Consider the following 6,681-nt stretch of genomic DNA (forward strand, 5'->3'; position numbering starts at 1 on the left):
GGGGAGCACGGGGTGTGTGTGTGTCACGCATGCATGTACGGGGGGACAGGGCGCATAGAATTATGGGTGTGGGCACACACACGCGCGACCCTCCCGCACTCCCCCTGCTTTTGGCACGTGATGGAAAAAAAGGTTAGCCATCATTGGTATAAGGTCTCCTGCCTTGAACAGGGGATTGGACTAGAAGACCTCTGAGATCCCTTCCAGACCTATTTTTCGATAGAAAGGTTGCCTTTTTAAATTATTTTTTAAAGTATCAATCTATCAAAATATCAAAACTTACCCCAAAAAGAATATAAGTGCTTTTGTTTCCACATGGAGACTGCTTCTGAACTTCGTGCTTGAAGTGGAAAAGAACCAGGGGTGAAATCCAGCAGGTTCTGACAGGTTCTGGAGAACCGGTAGCGGAAATTTTGAGTCGTTTGGAGAACTGGCAAATACCACCTCTGGCTGGCCCCAGAGTGGGATGGGAATGGAGATTTTGCAATATCCTTCTCCCAGGAGTGGGGAGGGAATGGGGATTTTGCAGTATCCTTCTCCCAGGAGTGGGGAGGGAATGGGGATTTTGCAGTATCCTTCCCCTGGAGTGGGATGGGAATGGAGATTTTGCAGTATCCTTTCCCTGCCACGCCCACCAAGCCACTCCCACGGAGCCACATCATGCCCACCAAGCCATGCTCACAGAACCGGTAGTAAAAAAAAAAAAAAATGGATTTCATCACTGAAAAGAACGAAACTTTGATTTTGTTTTACCAAGTAGATTGATAGATCTTTATAGAAATGGCTTGTTCGTATTATTATGAAAAAGCAAAAAGTTGTGATTTGATGCCAGTGCCTTATTTTACTGCAACAGAGTTGGAAGTCAAGGCTTCTCTTTCTTTTTCTTAGCCTTCCTCACTTCTCTTCCCCCTCTTCCGCCCCACTGCTTTTCTATTTACTTTTGTATCTTGTATCTTATTTTATAACTCAATAAAAATGTTAAACTGAAAATATCAAAACCTATCCCTTGTTAGCTTGAATCTCTACTACCGTGTTTTCCCAAAAATAAGACCCTGTCTTATATTTTTTTTAACCCCGAAATAAGCGCTTGGCCTTATTTTGGGGGATGTCTTATTATTTTGGGGTGCGTGGAGGAAACCAGAGGAAATGGTGGGGATCGGCTGCGCAGGCGTTTAAATATTTTCGGGGAGGGCTTATTTTTAGGGGGGCTTATTTTAGTGCAAGCACTCAAAAGCCCGATTGGGCTTATTATCAGGGGATGTCTTATTTTAGGGGAAACACTTATTGCAGTACTTAAGTACTTATTGCAAAATGAGATGACAGACAAGAATAACTGTTTCAGAAATGGTTAAGAAATCAATCTTGAGCATCCTGTCTTACAATACAAGCCCTACAATATAAGGGCTCACAAGAAAGTTTCTTTTCCATGCTGTCCATGAGCTTATTCTGTACATTTCTTGAATTTCTAATGATTCGTCATCATCTGGGTCAATATAAAGTCATTCATCTTGTCTCATCTTTTCCTCCTCTTTTTAACTCATTATCCTTAACTTTCCATTTTTAATAAAGTGGAAATCTGCAACATTGAAGGGACTGCTTGAATTGTGCTCATGTCAAGGATGAATTAAGATTCCTAAGGGCAGCACTGTGGCAAGATCTGAGTCTTCCATTTCTTTGTTATGGCTACTAAGGTATCCATTCGACAATATAAAAAAAAAAGTGGGGTAAAACTGCAAAGTCTATAGCCATGATGGCAAACCTATGCCATGTGTGCCAGAGGTGGCACGCAGCACCCTCTCTATGGGCACGCGAACCATCGCCCCAGTTCAGCTCCACCGTGGATGCGCCGGCCAGCTGGTCTTCGGGTCTCTGCCGCGCATGCACAGGGGGCAGGGTGCGTGCAAGGGGGCCGCATATGCAGGGGGCGTGTGTGCAGGGGGGCCACACAGGTGTGTGCAGGGGGCCACATGTGCATGCACAGGGGGGGAGGCCATGTGAAAGGTGCCACGCACGCATGCAGGGGGTGCATGCACGGGGGCCGCGTGCGCATTGCATTTTGGGGGTTTGGGCGTGCGTGTGCACATTCGCTTGCGTGCGAGCATGCTTTGGGCACTCAGTCCAGAAAAGGTTAGCCATCACTGGTCTATAGCATTGCAAATCTCGGTGTTCTCCATGAAGTCCTGCAGTGTATCATCCATTGAGTTTATAAGCTTCCACACTTTGGGCCATGTACTGAATTCAGCCTAGCATATCTCTGCCATGTGGCCAGATGTTAAAGCCAACTGTGGAGAACTTTCACTGGCTGAAAGTTAATCATATTATACCGGTATTATGAGATGGACTTTGTTTTCTGTTGCTTAATCACTTTTCTTCAAAAAACTTTAAAAAAAGCCATCCCAGTTGAAAAATATATTTAAGTATAATGTATCATTGCGGTGCAGAGAACTTGCATATCACCTCTTATTTTTCACACCGGTTATCTTTCCTGTTTATCTAAAGAACTATACACAGCCTCTAGGTTAACAGGCTGGCCATCACAATGACATAAACATACCAGTTTCCTACAATCAAATAACCAATGCATCAGGCTCTGAAAAAGTGAAAGGCAGGGAGTGTGGTTAGAGAACCTAATTGTGGCATCATATTCCTGTGTGGGAGTTCACTGCTCTTGTAATAGAACACCGGCATAGTTGTGGGTAAAACAAATTGTATCTGGCACCTGTGTGCCAAATACTTCTAATTTATAGTCCTGTACATAGCGTGGGTGGCACCAGCACAGAACAGCATTTTCATCTGAAATCTTGACTGTGGATTAGCACACCAAAACATGCTAAAAATGAGATTCCAGCCCAAATAAAGCTGAATCTTTTCTTTTCATTATTCCAGGCCATTATATATTTTCTTGAAGTTTGCTTAATCTAGGCATTCTAGGTAACTCAACTTCTGATTCACTTTGCAGGATGCAACGTATTCTCCAATTCAAACACTATTTCGTTCCAGATCTCTTTTAATCATTTTTGAACAGGGCTGAGTAGGAGGTTCATTCTCATTACAATTTCCATGATTTAGTACTGATACTGTGTCTTTTACTAGTGGGAGCAAGTTCAGCATAATGGAACTCATTATGCACATTTTTTTTTGTCACGTTCAACATTACCTTTATCCAGAGGAGGTGAGAAACATTTGTGGGCAGATGTTTATAGTGACAGTCCTCCCCTTTCATCCCATAGATCGGGGTCTCCAATCTTGGCAACTTTTAAGACTTGTGGACTTCAACTCCCAGAATTCCTCAACCAGAGAAGTGGTTGGTTAGCATTTTTTTTTAGCTTGACTTTCAGTACACACCTGGATAGCTAAGAATAATCATGTTTAAAAAGCCAAGTTAAAGATTTGTTGGGTCAGGCAGGATTCGTGGTGACTCTCTGCACATGCCTATAGATGCAATTGCAACAATGAATGATTTGTCGTTATCTTCTTTCAGGATGGTTGTGGCTTTCCCTGCCAACAACAATGGTATGTAGGAAGTTAGCACCCACCTTTCCTAGAAGAATGAAATATTTTAGGAAATATTAAGAAGGCAGATTATGTTTCCCTGTATGAGAAATGGAGAAGCATGTTTTAAAGACAAAGCAGCTCCCACCTTCCTGCCTCCCCCCCTTTTGTCAATGGGCCAGAGGCAGAAACTCAATCTTTGCCAATGAACCATCATCTGCAACACAATAGAACCCATCTAGCAACAGAAACTCACCACATGGCACCTGGGAAGATTACATCAGCCAGCAAGGCTAGGTAAGACCCCCACCTCCTGGGAGTCTGACAACCGATCAGGATATTCTTTTGGGGCCCCAGGAAGTTCAAAACCAGAGAGGGCATAAAACCTGGGGACTCTCAGCATCTCGGCCCCTTTTCTGTTCAGGAACTCAAACCATGTGATCCTGTCCACCATTAAACCATCTTTCCAAGCAGTCTCCATGTTTCCAGTGTCTTTTTCCCCACTTGGAGCTGAACCCAAGAAGATGGATATTTCTTCTTACAGGTATCTCAGGGGCTTCAGGTATGAATCAAGTTTGACCCTGCTTACCATTTTCAAGATTAGCCAAGGGTGGTGAGGTGCTAACATTGGCTATGATAAGCAAAAACGATCAAGTGTATGTGACTTTAAATGTCCCCTTTTCTGCAATCCAACACCACAGACTATGACTGTAGAATAATTAGAGGATAGAGAATGAAGTTATGTGGAAAAAAAAAACAGTATAGTACCTAAGAAAAAAAGCTTCACTGTAATTTATACCCTGTTGTTATTATATTTGACAAAATACTGCAGTGAGCAGAGATAATAATGAATCATTTTAGAGGCAGGAGATGATTTTAATGCAAAAAAAATAATCACTCATTTATTTATGCAATTTATATACCACCTGAATCCTAGTAGACTCTAGGCACTATACAGATACTAATAAATTAAAACAAATACCAGTAATACTAATCATAATACAGACAATGAAAATTAACAATAGTGCTAGTCACTTCACATTAATTAATTCCTGAAGAATTTTCTGGAATTCTCAAGTCTTTACAAGCTTCCAGAAGGCCATGAGAGTGAAAACCATCCAGGAGGAAGCTGTCCCAGAGAACAGCCCCAACAGAGAATAACTTATAACTTCACAGCCCTCTCACACCTCATTTAGCAAGCATTCTCTGGCTACTTGGACTGGGTGGGAAGGATCTATCTGGGAAAATCAGATCCTTAGATACCAGGACTGAGACCCCCTATAGGGCTTTAACAGCAACCAACACCCTGAATTGCATCCAGAACACCCAAGCTCTTGCAGCAAAGGTGTACTATGGCAGTAGCATGACTGCATGTTGATCAATACATTTCCAACAGCTAGACCAGTGTTTCTCAACCTTGGTAGCTTGAAGATGGGTGGACTTCAACTCCCAGAATCCCCCAGCCAGGGATTCTGGGAGTTGAAGTCCACCCATCTTCAAGCTTCCAAGGTTGAGAAACACTGAGCTAGAATTTCTGGGTGATCTTCAAGAGAAGTACCATGTACACTGAACTACAGTAATCTGAGAGATGGGTAAGGGCAAGTTTGATGGCTCTCGGGTTCAAGATCATTGGGGCCACAGCTAGAGTTGGGCAAAGGCTCTTCAATCTATGGCCTCTGCCTGCTCTTGACTTTACCCAAGAGATTGCAAAGCCTTTTTTTTTTTTGAGAAACACAAATGCAAGTGTTAAAATTTGAATTGTCCTGGTGGAATCACTAAGTTTCTGAATCAATAGTTCCTCCCATCTGCTTGGTTCAGTCTGAATCAATGTTTCAATTTCTCCTTTCCAAGTTTTGACAGTTACCAGGCACAGGATTATCTGTATCTCCCACTGGGTTTGGAGTGGAGATACATAATCTGCCTGTTGATGATCTCATACCAAACTGATCTCAAATTGATGGATTATTTCTTACAACAGCTTCATATAGACATTAAAAAGGATAAGAGGCAGACTGCAATCCTCGGGTAGCTCATACCACAGCAACTGAAGATGTGACCCCTGCCTCTTTCTCACCCCTGATCTGACCTGTCAACTCAGGAAGGAACCTCATAGTAATGGTTACTTTCAAATCCCAGCATAAGTTGTCCACAAGAATGACCAATGACTTCTCTGCAATCCAAATTCACCCAGTTCCCTTCACCTCCAACAACTATACTTCTGTTCTCATTTCCAATTCGCCAACTGGTTCTCACTCAGGCCAGAATCAAGGGAAGACATCTTTTCTAAATCTGTGTTCCTCAGAGAGCAGAACACTTCTTTCTTCCTCCCCCATTTTCTCAACTTTCTACAATTCCATTTAGGAAACATGGTTGCACCCAATCTTCTTCTACCAGGCTCATCTATTCTCTTCTGTGGTCAGTATGATATACAATACTGCAACCCAACGTTTTGTTTTTCAGGTCTTTTACCTTACTTCATCTTAGTTCTATTTTTTTAAAAAATATAGTTTTCTAAGTTGTAAACATGTAACTTAGGAGCAGTGAAGGAGCTGATGAGTATTATAAACTGGTAGAGGTGATAATTTAGTGGCAGTATCTACTTTGTGAAACCAAAGAACCCATGATCTATAGATAAAGCTCAAAATGCTAGGGCTGGAAACCTCCTTCTGGGCCAAGAATGGTGCTTGACCTTTGAATGTTCGAATGTAGGGAAAAAAATCTAGTGAGCAAAGTTATAAAAACAACTTTCTTAATATAATTTAACTTACATTTAAATAATATATTAACAGTATTACTCTTCTATCACATATTGGCTATTTCCTCATTTCTCTCATATTATGATAATGTGATAATAAAATTAATTAGTCTCTTGGGACCTCATCTAAAACTTTACAGTATCATTTGTAGCACTGGAGTCTCTGACTGTTCATCCTTTGCCTTAGATGGATTACAACTTTTGCCTGATACAAGACTATATTCTTAACTTTTCACTGAAAAATCAGTCATCTGTTTTATACAAACAATACCTATATAGATTTGTATACCTAAGTATAAATGTATAAACATTTGTTTGTCCACATGCAACACCTTCAACCTACTCGTTTTCCAGAATTTAAGAAACTGAAATTCCAAAGTTTAAGAAACGTAAATTTTAATTAGTTCTACGTTACTGTTTACTGAAGAAATCTT

Source organism: Pituophis catenifer, unplaced genomic scaffold (genome assembly GCF_029215685.1).
Source record: "Pituophis catenifer annectens isolate HBS135680 unplaced genomic scaffold, rPitCat1.0.hap2 SCAF_3, whole genome shotgun sequence".
NCBI lineage: Eukaryota > Metazoa > Chordata > Lepidosauria > Squamata > Colubridae > Pituophis > Pituophis catenifer.